Below are 14,452 nucleotides of genomic sequence, written 5' to 3'. Positions count from 1 at the left end.
TTCCGGTGTCTTTGCGGCGGATTTCCAATTGGATTATCTCGTGCATAAGGACCTGTTACGACCTGGCGGGGGTTCCGTCCTCACGTTTACCGCTCATTATGCCATCACTCAGCAGGCCAGGGACAACGCTGGGTTCGGCAGAGCTGTGCTGCAATCTACATGTCCATGAACTCGTACCCACCTCCAGGGGTACTGCTTGGGAGTCACCTAATATGGAAAGGACATGAGCAAGCAGTCGAAGAAGAAAAGACAGTTACCTGTTCCGTAACTGGTGTTCTTCGAGATATGTTGCTCATGTTCATTCCATGACCCACCCTCCTTCCCCACGGTCGGAGTTTCCGGCATGAAGGGACTGAGGTTGGGGCGAGCGGGCGGTGTCCCTTATACCATGCCATGCGGGTGCCACTCCAGAGGGCGCCAGAGCCCCTATGGATACTGCTGAGGGAAAAACTTCCAGCACCGGTGCATGTGTCAAGCACCACACCTAATATGGAATGGACATGAGCAACACATCTCGAAGAACACAGTTACATTTTCTGTAACTGTCTTATGAGCTCTCTGTATGTTTCCTGTGCTATTTTCCGCTGAGACTTGAAACAAGCTGGAGACATCAACATGGGGTGAATGATAAGAGAAGTTATTTCCAGAGCTGCAAAAGGAGAAGATTCTTGCACCAAAAGTGAGATGAAGAAGAGGGTTGTATTAGATGAACACAGGAAGTGGAGGCAGGAGATTAGACAGAGGGAAGCCTGCCATGGAGCGTAAGGGGGTTTAAGCATCTGTTAAGGCAACCACAGGCACAACCCCATTGTTACTAGCCTTGTTCCATGGGAGCCATGCTGTAGTTAGGGGTAAGCTGATTTTCCCAACTCTAAACCTCTCCTTCCCCATTTACAAAATATCGTGTGGGTCTGGAGATCCCCAGGTAAGACATCTGCCCAACAGAGAACCCGATCTTTGTAAAGCTGGAACATAATTAGGGCTTTGGCTTTTCAGGGTTTCTTTGTTTCAGGTTTTGGAGTTTATTTTTAGCAATTTTTGAGTTTTATGTAGTTGTCCAAAAGTCGGGGTCCTTCGGGGCTTTCTCTTTGTATAGATTACTGCGATTTATGTCCGTTATGCATTGCAGTAGTATATACCGTGATGAGTCATCTCTTGGTAACTTTCCCTCATGTGTTTTTAACGTAAAACTGTTTCAAACCGCGCCATGCTGAAGTGCACTAGGGAAACTGTAGTGCGCGCCAACAGGGTCTACATGGACCAATTTACGCGCAACATGTTAGTGCGCTTTAGAAATCACACCCCTGTGGTCTGCACTACTGTTCATGTAGACAAGCCCTTAGGTCCAAGTAACCATTTCTGGTGTTTATTGGATACATGGATTTTTTTTAAAAGGCTCTGTCAGGGGGTGTTCTATGGGTGTTTTATTGGTTAAAACAAAAAATCAGAAGCCCTAAACATAAGCCATTCATGTCCATGCCTGACAGCAGCTGCAGACTAGAACATGAATTGCAACAGTGTATTGACGTCAGATGATCATAGTTTCCAAACATTTTACTAAGGCAACCCACCAACCCACCAACTGCACTTTCTCTCTTTTTGCGACCCACCCATGGTCCAAATTTTTTGGGGGGGAGAATCATAGGCCAGTGTCTTGCTCCTCTGCCACCCCTGCCTCCTGCTCCTTGCCTGTCGGGGGGGCACTGACCGCCCACGGCAGTCCCCTCCACCTTGCCACCACAACCCTAATCCCAGCCTGGTGGGGAGGGGCAGCGCTGGGAGAGGATGGTTTGGAGAGCAAGCCATATTGGGCTTCTCCCACAGGCGGTGCCCGGCCGATCTTGGCCTCCCGCTGGAGGCTCGCGGGCTACCGGCAGAAGCAGAGCAAACACAGAGGCTGGCTGGGGATCGGGGATTTTTATTTTTATGGGTGTTTGTAGAAAAATAACCCTGGAAATAAATGAAGGGCGATGTCGTCGTCCCCCACCCCCCGCCCAGTGTCATGTGAACAGCATTTTCCATCCTCCAAGCACTCTATGGAGCTTCGTATCCAATCAGAGGAGAGGGAAAGGGGAAATCTCTAACACCCAGCTGAGGGACCATGACCTGAGATGAGATGGAGAGTCCATGAGGCTGGGCACGGAGGCTGGCGGGTCCAGATGCCAGCAGCTGCGCGGAAGGCTCTCTTGAACCTGAGGGACGCTGTAGCAAAAAAGGGGAGCTGTGACCCATGGATGTATAAACAGGGGCGTAGTGAGCAGGGAGGTGAGTTTACCTCTGTTCAGGGCATGGGTGAGATGGATACTGGAATACTGCCTCCGGTTCTGATGTCCACATGGTGACTAGAGGGTGCAGGAAAGAGCCACAAAAATTATTCCAACGCCGGAGAAAATACCATGCAATGAGAGACGGCGAGAACTCAATCCGTTTAGTCTACAAAAAGGAGATTGAGCGGTGGCTTGATCACAGTATAGAAGTGCATACACAGGGAGAAAACACTGGATACTATTTATTTATTTGGCATGTGCCACCCGGTCAAGTCAAGCCACAGCGTTCTTACCAACGATGGTCAAGGCACGAAGACCTCCGGGAAGCTGAGGGCTCTTTCAGCTAGCAGAGAAAGGCACAACAAGAAGCAACGTCTGGAAGCTCAAGCCAGACAAATTCAAATTAGAAATAAGGCACCAATTTTTACCAGTGAGGGTGATTAACATTTGGATCAAGCTTCCAAGGGAAGTGGTGGAGTCTCCATCTCTTTCTGGAAGACGTTTTAGCCAAACACACGTTATTGGGCTCAGGACAGGGCTACCTGGGTGCAACGTAATGGTCGGCGTTATACAGAAGCTCAGACTAAATGATCTAATGGCCCCTTCTAGCCTTAAATGCTATGAATCTATGAACACCAGGGACCAGGATGCAGGGTGGAGATGGAGTTTTGCCCTGCCGCAGTCAATGGGAAAGGGCCCAGAGAGAGGTGGGGCTAGATGAACCAGGGAAAAAAGCAAAGAACTTGTTTGTGAGACAAGCTGGAGCAAGTCCAGGGAGGGCAGTCGAATTGTTTGGACTCAGGATTAGAGCAGGGTGGGAAACAGTTTTCCAGTCCCACAATGTTTTTTGAGATATCTACAAAATTTCCCGTCCCGAATTGGAACAAAAAGTTGAAATCTCAGATTTTTTTTGCAAAACAACAACCATCATCATCATCATCATCACAATAAATCAATTCAGGTCAAACAAAATGTTTTATTTTCAGTCTGGCCATTGATTAATTTTCTGACTTTTTTTTACTATAATTAGCTTAACTTTCTAAACAAAAAGCTGGTTGGAATTGGCAAACTGGAATGTTTTTGTTCCAATAGTGCCAAAACATTTCAAAACTCTTGTTCTCAAAACTTTTTCAAGCAGAAAAAAAAAGCCTCAACCCTGACCCTGTTCCCTGAACGGTTTCGGTTTTGATGACTCAGCATTTTCCACCACAAAAAGTTTCATCGGCAAGTTCCCGACCAGCGCTAGTCGTGACGAAGGGCTAGAGAGTGGGGTGTCCAAAAGCCAATCCAGAAAGAGCGTAAATTTCGGAGCGACGTCTCTATCACTCCTTATCAGTAGTTTTATGTAGTATCTGCGGCTCCAAGCCAAATTTGGGACCAGGGCCCCCATTTGCTGGGTGCTGCCCAGACACAAAGCAAGAGAATGCCCCTGCTTCACAGAGCTTACAATCCAAATAGACAAGTCAAAGGAAGGATCATCCCCACTTTACAGATTGGGGGGCTGAGTCACTGAGAGGCTGTGACTTGCCTAAGTGAGTGCAGGGCAGAGGGTGATGGGGTGTGTACCCCACACAAGCCCTGGAGGGGTTCATGTGGGCCTGAGATACCTGGCAGCATCTGATGAAGAGAAAGAAGCCAGGCTTCACTGATAATGAAACCCAGCCGGGGAGGGGCTGGATGCTAATTATAAAACCAGGGAGTTTGTAGCAGCAAGAGACACGACAGTCACTCTCTGGGCGATAGAAGAGGGAGGAAGCGGTCCATGGAGTCAGCAAGCCGTCTGAGGGAGCAGACCTTGACTGCCAGACACAGGGTCCCTGGCTGGAACCCAGAGCAGAGGGAGGGCTGGGTTCCTCTACCAGGCACGAGGAAGGTGGGATGAATCCCACTGAGGTAAGGGGTGTGAGGACCATGCAGCCCAAAGACAACGGGAAGACCTGCTGTAGGTCATTGGACCACAGCTGTGTGGGATGCTCTGTTACCCTGGAAGGGGTGGACTAAACTGTGACCTGGCCTGAGGGCCAAGTTGTGGGAAAAGAGACTATGGCACAACCATTGGTAGGGGGCACCATATGGGGTGAGAGCTGCTATGCCATGCCTGGCCACAAGGCGGTGCTCCTGCAGTGGGTGAATCCCTTTACACCAGGGGTGGGGAACCTATGGCATGCAGACCGGATCAGGCCCGTTGGCTAATTTCATCCAGCCCCGAGCCTCTGTGCCCCTCGGGTGGGTGAGTGGCCCGCAATTGATTTTTTCTGTGGGTCAATGGCCAGAAAAAAGGTGATGACCCAAAAAAACAGTACCAGGGCCCAGCCTTTTACAGTCCGTCTCCCTCTTCGGGGGACTCTAGTGTGGCCGAGGGCAGGAGCTGGCTAGGATTACACTCCCAGCATCTCCCTTTCATCCTGTCCAGGATATGTCCCTCGTTCAGGCTCTGTGATCTCATGGAAAGCAGGGGGAAGTATGAACCAATGCTGAGAGCAGAATTCCCAGGTGGCAATCTCCAGCCAGGGGTTATTCTAACACCAGCGCCTGCTTCCCTGTCCCCAGAGCTGCGAGCCGTGATGGTGCATCTGTCAGAGATAGCAGCTCATCTGTCCTAGCAGGCGGCCGGGTGGGTAATGAAGGGTAGGGGCATGAGCCTGGAGCATCCAGTGGAATGCACAAGAGAGCGGGAACTTTCCAACGCCCGCTAAAGTGCGATGATCTTTTTAAAAATCGGGACAAATTGACCTCACGTTTTTGGAGCGACAGGAATGGGTGTAACAGTCTCTGCTGGCCCATGGTCACCCACAAAGAGCTGTCTGTACACTCCCAGAGTGTAACAGCCCCAGGCTAGGGGTCTGAAAAGGGAGCTGAGACCCCCAGCTTCTTGCCCATATTAACTGGATCTCCTTTCTGTGCCCTGCTCTGTCCCGGTTTTATTTTGCATTCATCTTTATTCTAAGACACCCCTTTTTTTTAGTGCTTTACTCTTTGTAAATTTGCAGTTAGATGCAATGGCCAAAGTATTGTCATATGGGTGTGTGCGCACCACTGCCCCCTGCTGGAAGGAGCCCAGAACTCCCAACTATACATCCTAACCCCTATACTGCAAATAATAAAAATAGTAATAATAATACCCCCTAACCCTTATCCAGCTTTTCCTCAGTAGAACTCAAAGCACTTTACAAAGGTGGGCACTGTTGGTATCCTCATTTTACAGATGGGGAAACCAAGGCACAGGGAAGTGCAGTGACTTGCCAGAAGTCACCCCGCTGCAGAGCCCAGGTCTCCTGAGTCTCCGGGTAGTGCGCTTTCTACCAGGCGCCACAGCCTCCCACCGCCTGTGTTGGTGGAGCAGCAGGCTGGGAGTCTTTCCCGGCTACTGCCCTAGGGTGCACCAGAACAGCTGCGGAATCGTGGGTGGCCTCCGATTCATTACAGTATCTTTCGGGCTGGCCTTTCATCCTTAGCTTTGCCACTTCTCCTGCGGGGGCACCAGATGGCGCTGTACCACAACAATGCTTCCAACCCCTTGGCAGCCCTACCCAGAGCGGGACTCAAGGGAGGCTCAGATACCAGCCTTCAGTCTCACGCCCCTGCAAGTTCCCATGTGGGAGGCCTGAGGATGAGCAAGCCGCGGGGGATCCTGTGAGCGCAGAGCAAAGAATCAGCCGCCTGCCCCGCTACCAACAGCTGTGAGCGAGAGCTCCGTACCCAAACCCCCCAGGAGACAGAAAAGGGCTGATTCCTTCCCGGAGAGGACACGATCCTTCACCCCGTGGGTCAACCAGCCAGGAAACGCAGCTGATAAGCCAACAAGCAGGGCCCCCTCCCCAGACTAGACAGCGAGATCCGTTCGGAGTAGTTAAAGGCGGGCGGACGCCTCGGACCGTTCATAGATCTTGGTACCAGCAGGGCTGGACGGGCCCTAATCAGCTCCAGGAATCTTTGGCCAAAAAAGGCAAACCAGGCGATGGAGGAGAGAACTCAGAAATGTAGCGAAGACTAAAGTTGCCAGGCCTGGCTGGGATTCCCAGCTGAATGCCCTTGGCTTGTAAATCTTCAGCGCCAGCTGTTTAATGCAGCCGGACAACATGCGTCCTTGCCCCTTAGCATGAGACAGGCAGCAGGAGCAGTGGCCGGGGTGAAAGGCCAATAAACCCAGTGGCAGATCCTGGCTGAAATGCAACTCCTGAGTCTTCTGGACAAATGGAGCAGGGTGCACTGAGCCGGGGGCGCTAGCTAGCAGGGCCAGCCACACACGGCTCTTTGCGTACCCCTCCGCCCTCGGGAGCAGTGACCGAGCTGGGGGGGATGGAGGGTTTGGGTTGCATGGCCTCCCAGAGGAGCTCAGCGCTATGGATCACCTGCCCCGGCTACATCACACGCACTAACAAGGCAACCCATCCTCATCCCCTGCAGCCTCTCCCCCCCGCTTTCCATCTTGGTCTTGGGATCCACCTACTGCTCTGCCCGATGTCCTCGTGTGTGCGGCCGGCTGGGCTCCCCAGCAGCACTCCCCCTGCTCCCCTTAGCCGCTGTTGGGGGGCTGTCCCAGAGCAGTGGACTGGACCCCTGGCTCTTCAGATGGCCTCAATCTCATGAGATCAGAGTGGATGGATATTGGCTTTGATTCAGCTTGGGCTGTCCCTCTTGGTGGGCGCCCCCCTGCATGCTCTAGGACAGAGCCACAGGCAAAGGCCTCCTGGCCTGTGTGTGCCAGGAACCATTTCATTGCACTCTATTGATTCGGTGCTGTTTGGCTGATCCAACCCAGAGCCGTGGCACTGGGCAGAAAGCCTGGTTGCCTGTTATCAACACGCCTGTATTTCCCCAGGTCCATCCCTGCAGAGCCTTCTCAATGCACCGAATAAACAGCAGATCAAGCCCCTGAAGTACCATCGTCCTCACTTCCTAGGCACAACTGAGGCACTTGGAGGGGACATGGTCGCCTACTAGGGTGACCAGATGTCCTGATTTTATAGGGACAGTCCTGATTTTTGGGTCTTTTTCTTATATAGGCTCCTATTACCCCCCACCCCCGTCCTGATTTTTCACACTTGCTGTCTTCTGGTCACCCTATCGCCTACAGCCATGCGGTGACTCCGTGGCAGAGGCAGGAAGAGAAGCTAACCCAGCTTCTGACCCCCACGCCCGAACTGTGGTTGAACCCCAAAGCCCCGCTGGACAAGGAGGCAGGGCTGACATCACACCCAGTTGCAGCTCTTCATACGTTTCTCCTTCCTAGGGAAGGAAGGTAGTTAGCCTCCAACCAGCGGGGATACATCGGGGAAGGCCTCTCCCAGCGCAGCCAAGGGACGTGCATTAAATCTTTGTACAATCTAGCACAGCACAACAGGCAAGGTCTGCTTCGCAGATGGCAGGGGTATGCACAACGGCGTCCCCCACACTGTGCCCTCACACACACTGATTGTCCGAGGTCGCCCTGTGCGCAGGACACTAATGTCTTCTACAAACGGGCGTCCTCCAGGTGGTGTGACCTGGCCTAGACAGTGTGTGTGAGGTCACGCTGTGCGGATGACGCCATTTTGTTTGTGCATTCGGGGGGGCAGATGGAATTGTCCCATGGGCAGAGCTGGCCCTGGGGGGCCATACAACGATGACATGCCACTGGAAGAGGGCTGTGATGGAACAGTAGGGGGTTGCGGGTCGGGACTGAGGGGCGCTGGCAGAGCTGGGTGTGGGGAGCTCAGGGCTGGGATAGCAGGGGACTGTGGGTTGGGATTGAGGGGCACCGGCAGAGCTGGGTGGGGAGCCCAGGGCTGGTACCAGAGGGCTGGGATTGAGGGGTGCTGGCAGAGCTGGGTGTGGGGAGCCCAGGGCTGGTACCAGAGGGCTGCGGGTCGGGACTGAGGGGCACTGGCAGAGCTGGGTGTGGGGAGCCCAGGGCTGGTACCAGAGGGCTGCGGGTCAGGACTGAGGGGCGCTGACAGAGCTGGGTGTGGGGAGCTCAGGGCTGGTACCAGGGGGCCGGGGGCTGGGACTGAGGGGCACTGGCAGAGCTGGGTGTGGGGAGCTCAGGGCTGGTATCAGGGGGTTGCGGGCTGGGACTGAGGGATGCTGGCAGAGCTGGGTGTGGGGAGCCCAGGGCTGGTACCAGGGGGTTGTGGGTCGGGACCGAGGGGCACTGGCAGAGCTGGGTGTGGGGAGCTCAGGGCTGGTATCAGGGGGCTGCGGGTCAGGACTGAGGGGCACTGGCAGAGCTGGGTGTGGGGAACCCAGGGCTGGTACCAGGGGGCCGGGACTGAGGGGCGCTGGCAGACCTATGGAGGAAGGATCCTCATACTGGAATCTCAGCAGAACAATGAAAATGAGCTGTGGGGCAGGTCTGTCCCCCTGCAGTAGGAGGCCGTGGGCCGATCTACGCAGACTAGCACATCACAGAGATCAATGGCCAGAGGTCTCCAGCTGCGCTTGCCTGGGGGAGCCAATTTCAGCCTCTGGTCCCATTTGTCTCCTGCTTGTGTCAAATCCAGCCTGTGCCCACCCCAGCAGTCAGGTAAAGCCCCCGCTCCCCGCTGTAGCAACGCTTCCTGAGGGGCAAGAAGAAGGCCCAGCAGCAGAGTTACTCCACCCCTGGCTTGGCCGCCCAAGAGGAACTAGTCAGACACTCAGTACCGTGATCAGAACCCACCGCCGCCGTCCCTGGCCATGCAGACTGCTGGAGAGCGGCCGGCCCACTGGAGCGGCTGCTGTTTGAAACAGTGTCCTGTGGAAAACCTCGTCCCGGACATCTGGTGCCCCCACACCAGGGCAGCTTGTTTGGTAGCAAACGAATCTTTGGGAGGGAAGCTACAAGCTGTTGGGGGCTTGTATGTGACATGCTCACACTTGTGTCCCTGCCAGGCAAGGGGATCTGATCTCCACTGGCAACCTTCCTCTTGCAGATCTTCCCACTGAGGGCACACGGGAGAAGGGCAGCGCCATGCCTGTGCCCCAAGGGCTGGCAGAGGCAGCGTTAGAAAGTCTGCAGTTTTGCAGTCCCCTTGCAATTCTCCTACTTTCCACCAGAGATCCCCCTTTCTTCAGAAATCCAGCTCGCCCGGCTCAGGGGCTGGGTTTCAGGTTGCAGCCAGGGCTCTTGGAAAAGTGCTGTCCTAGGGGCGACGCACTGAACCGTGGAGGTCAGCAGAACAGCTTGGACATGCTATGTAGGCTCTGATCTCCCCTGGGGGACAGCCAGGAGATCCAGCCCCACATGACAAGCAGCACACCGTCACTAAGACCTACGCTTTCAGTAGTGACCAGTGACCTGGTGGGGCCTCAACGTTTGGCTTCCCGGCAAGAGATGCATTAAAGGGACCTGGTTTTCAGAAAGGGCTAAACACCCGTCTTCTAAAAGTCCCTCAGGGCCCTTCCTTGTGTCCCAGGATCACTCGTCACTTCAGTAATAAAGCTCATTCTTTGACCATGTCACCCCTCTCGTTTCATCCCCCTTTCTCTGTCGCATCCAACCGAAGCTGCTTGTCTTTGCTCTCCGGGCCTTACCCAGGCAATCCCCACCTGACCCGTCATCTCTCCATCGCTATCGAGATGTGGGATCCTGGCTCCGGTCGGCCCAGGATCTCAGCCACTACTGCCTGTTAAAGGTTCAAAGAACCCCCTTGGTGCTTTCTGCAGGGCTGCCCCCATAAACATCTGCAAAGCCACCTCGTTAGCCACCTTCAAATCCCTCTTCAGAACTACTCTTTGTCGGGAAATCTGCCCAAAAAATGGACACCAGGTAAGCTGTTTCTGTGCCGTGACCACGGCCGCTCACCAATAGTGTCTCACTGCTTCCTAGTACTCCCCCGTTGGTCTGCCTGTACCCATCTGTTGTCTCTTGTCTTGTACTTAGACGGGAAGCTCCTTGGGGCAGGGACCGTGTTGTTGTTCTGGGTTTGTACAGCACCTAGTGCAGTGGGGTCCCAGTCCATGACTCTGGGCGAGTTTGCAGCCCATCTGCTCACAGCACTCATTGCCCTGGGGGTGTGGGAGTCTGCAGTCCGAGAGGGAGAGGCCTCTGAACTCACTGCAAAACCACGCACTAGCCCCACAGCCCGTCCCACCAGGGTGCTATAAACACAGAGGACACTTCCCCAATCCCCCAGTTACGGCGCTAATCCAGCCAGCACCAAGCAGACGAGCACCACAATCTCACAAGAGAGGTGTGAGGGGCACCTGCTCGGCACGGGTAAAGCACCTGCTGCCTTGCAGTCGATGATCCCCACCTAGACAAACCCGGGGCGCCATGGTTCTGATCTCGCTGCTACTGGGCCCAGCGGGCTGGGAAACTCACAGGACTTGAAGCCAGAAGCAGGCTCCAGGGTGGAGGGGCTGGCAGCTCAGGGGGAAGGAGGCTGAGAGCCTGTTTCTCCCCTGGTAAAGGCCTATCCAGCTCCTGGCACGCCCTGATTTAGCCACTGTGCTCCTGCTGCTCCAGTCCCCTGGGTGTCTAAGCTCAGTCAAAGCGATTTCCATCTGGCACTGGCTGCTAATCCCAGAGAGGGGAAGCTGCTGGTGCCCGGGCTCCTCTCTGCTCTGTGTCACTGTCACTGGGGCTGCTACGGCTTTTCCTGGCTGGGGGAGGAGGGATTAGATCCAAAGCACCAGGACGAGTGTGGGCTGGGGGGCTTGTGACAATGGTGACGCGGGGCCCTGAAGCGGAGTGGAGCCTCCCTTGCCCTAGACATCACCCTGGGCACACCCGGGGCTCGGCCTTCTCCTCCCCGGAGCACCTCAGAGTAGGGACAGGTTCCCCTGGCCCAACCCCGTGCCAGCACAGCTTAAGAGGAACTGTGACTCCCTGGGGCGTGTGTGACGGCCCTGCTGTGCCAATCCACGCACGACTGAAGGAGCCTGCTACAGCCCCACCCAGCGAGCCCCGGCTCGCCAGCGCCACCTGGGGCCGTGGCTGCTACAGCAGGAACCGGCAGGGTGGAGCAGAGAGACGATGCTGCCCGGGCTTGGTGCCAGGGCCTTCCTGCTGTGTAGATGCATTTGCAACAGCGTCACAGCCGTGTACGACCGTAAGCGCCCCGTAGCGGCTGAGCAGTGCCACGTCCCTCCCAGGTAAGTCACTGGTAGCCCCGTTACACAGACAGGGGCAAAGAAGGCACAGAGAATTCGAGACACAGCCAAGAAGCCCATGTCGGCGTCAGGAACAGAACCCAGTTTGCCAGATTCCCCGTCCCTTCCCGCCCTCGACCGCCCCGTAACACTCCAAAGCCCGGCAGTTTTCAGTGCTCTGGCTTGTTCTGTTCTAGGTACTCACACCCTGCCCATCACCCTGGCCTCTGAGCAGCTCTTAGACTTCAGCTGCCACGACTCTCGCTGCAGGTGCCGGGGCTCTCAGTGCTGTCTTGTGCATTTCCTCCTATGCCATCACGCTGCCCGGTGGCCACCTTCACTTCCCCCACTCCTCTTTAGTGCAGCTCCTCACTCTGTCTTCAAAGCACCTCCCAGATCCTCCCTGGAGGGGGGGTCATTAACTGCCACTGGCCCCCGTTTTCCTAGAGCAGGAAACAGCGGCACAGGGGATAAGTGACTCGCCCAAGTCTGCAGAGGGAATCAGGGTCGGCGGAGGGATTAGAGCCCAGCCGGAGCTCCTGGAGCGCAGAACACGGCCCCACCCAACGTCTGCCCAGGATCGGCCTCTCTGAAGAGGACAGTTGGTCCCTCTCCAGCACAGGAGCTGTCTTTGCACCATCTCCTGGGCTCCCATGGTTTGGAGCCAGGCTATCACCCCTTTCCCCTCTTCACTCCAACCCAAGCTCAGGCTGTTGCTACGTTCTTAGGGCCAGGCCCTCTGCTGATGTAAACCAGCCCGGCTCCGCCCACCCCACAGCAAGCGGCACCCGCGGGGGCTCCGTCCCGGGGTGGTTAATTGCAAGCATTTGTACGGCTTTAGTCTACAGGCTAACGTGACTAGGAAGGCTCGATTCTCAGGCTGGGTGGTCTCTCTGCTCTTTGTTGTTCTCCAACATCTGGGGCCTCTGCCTCACATACCCAGGCCGCCGGCCGATGCATGTTGGGCATCAGTGGGTCTCAGGAACTGTCTCCCTCTCCCTTCCAAAGGGGAAAACTGCTGCCTTTCCTCAGCGGATCAGCAGACCCCCCTGGCCGTGGGCAGCTCGCTAGACCCCGTCCCTGGTCTCTGGGCTTGTCGGGTGAAGCGCTGCTGCAGAGCCGAATCTGTACTTGTGAGCGTCTCTCATTGCAGGTCCCTTCACAAAGGGACCCCGGCCAAGTAACAGGCAACCCCAATAAACAGCTGCTCATCCTGGAATCACAGCCCAGGGCAATGCGGGAAAAGACGGCTTTATGCCCCCGCTACCGGCCCACCCGAGCTGTTTCCAGCTCTGCCCCCGAGGCCAGGGTTTACAAGGCCTGGTACTGTCCAGGAGGTAACCTCTGATATGTGCCATTGGTGGGGAGGTTTTCCACTTGATGCAGCCTTTTGGTTTGTGGCATGGGTGCTGCGCAGCCCCTGGACGGAGAGTCTGAGCACCCCGGGTCTGTTTAATGTGGGGCAGGCGAGGGAGGGCCTTGTCCAGATTGACTGCTCACGAAGACAGAGCTGGAGACTGAAAGGGAATGGGACACCAGCCTCCTGGCGGAGAAAGAGGCTACGGCGGAGGGATGCTAACCCATGTCAGTAAAACTAGACACCCCTCCCAGCCCAGCACGGGGGTTGTCTAGATTGTCTGCTGCTCCGAGACAGACAACAAACTACAGGAGAGCCATCGGGAACACGGCCCTCGGGCAAGTGGAAAAGCAGAACAGGTAGGAATGAAACTGGCAAGGGGGCCAGATAGGTTGGAAACGGAGAAGAAGGCGGTTCTATTCTGCTGACCTATTTCTCCCCTGCAGCTCTCATTGGAGGAAGCACACTAAATTCTGCGGTGGAGCATCGCTGTGTGGTTGTTAAACAGCTGTCGTATTCCACCCCAGAGGTGGCTGCATTTCAGGGGTGGGTTAAGTCACCTCATTCTATGTCTATAGTTTGCAATCAATCAGTTGGATACTTTGGATGGAAGGTGCTTTATAAATATTGCTCACTGACACTCCAGTGGGGAAAGCCAGGCTGTCCTTGCTGGGCCTGCAGGTCTCACCCTTTATCTCCAGGAACGCTGTCCATTCTCCCGGCTCTCCTGTGTCTTTGGGGTGGAAACCCCCCACAGAAGGTTTATTGGCTGAACCAAAAGAGGTCCGACCACAACTCGACAGCCTGCAGGGATCCAATGGGGTGGTGGGGCAAGCAGGAACCCACAAAGGATTGCGGGGGCGCGGTGATAAGGGAACAGGGACTGGGTGGGTGGGGAAGCAGGGCCCTGCGGAGGGGAAAACAGGGCCATGGGAGGAGGGCTGGAACCCAGAGGAGGGAGTGAAGATGGGGAAGGGGCATGAGGGGGCACACAGAGCCATGGGCAGGGGGTGAAGGGACAAATTGGGGACACACAACGCTCCTGGCATACGGTGGAGGGGACAATGGGACACTCTGCCCTGGGGGGAGAGGGCCTGGGGGACACACACAGCCCCTGGTATAAGGTTTGGGGTGGGTGCAGCGGGTTGCAAGGAGTCCCTGAAAGAGAGGGGGATGGGAGGATGGCCCAGAGGGGGAACGGGAGGGATGCCAGGAGCCTACTGTGTGTCCCCTGAGCTCTGCCTACAGAAGCTGCGACTACGTCATCTTCTGCTAACCTGGCAGGGGCACTGTGCCCTCCCCACCCCCCCTTGGGAGGTTATGGGTCAGCCCCCTACGCCCCCTTGTGGCTGTCTTTATCACTGCACCCAGTCCCATTGCAAAAGCCCAGGATTGCAGCAAGGGTTTAGCAATCTGTTGGTGGCCAGCTGGGCAGGCCCTTGTGATTGAAACGAGGCGGGGGAGGGGAAGTCAGAACTCCTGGGTTCTATTTCTGCCACTGTTTTCTTTTGGGAGCTTAGGCGAGTCTCCTCGCCGCTGTGTGCCTCAGTTTCCCCATCGGTAGGATGGCAATTGAAACACTCGCTTCCCTCCCAGGGGGCCGTGAGGCTCAGTGAAGCACTTGGAGATCCGTGGCGGGAAGGGCAGAGGGGGAGGCAAGTCCCCTGCCACCAATTTAACCGAGGCTTCCTCTGGGCCCTTTCATCTCAGGGCTTCTCCCTGCCCGGGCCTGGCGTGCAAAGGGCTGGTCTGCATGTGTTCCCAGACCCCCCAG

This window comes from Chrysemys picta, chromosome 9 (assembly GCF_011386835.1).
Source record: "Chrysemys picta bellii isolate R12L10 chromosome 9, ASM1138683v2, whole genome shotgun sequence".
In the NCBI taxonomy this organism is placed as follows: Eukaryota; Metazoa; Chordata; order Testudines; family Emydidae; genus Chrysemys; species Chrysemys picta.
The sequence above is the reverse complement of the archived record's forward strand: the minus strand, read 5'-3'. Positions refer to the sequence as shown.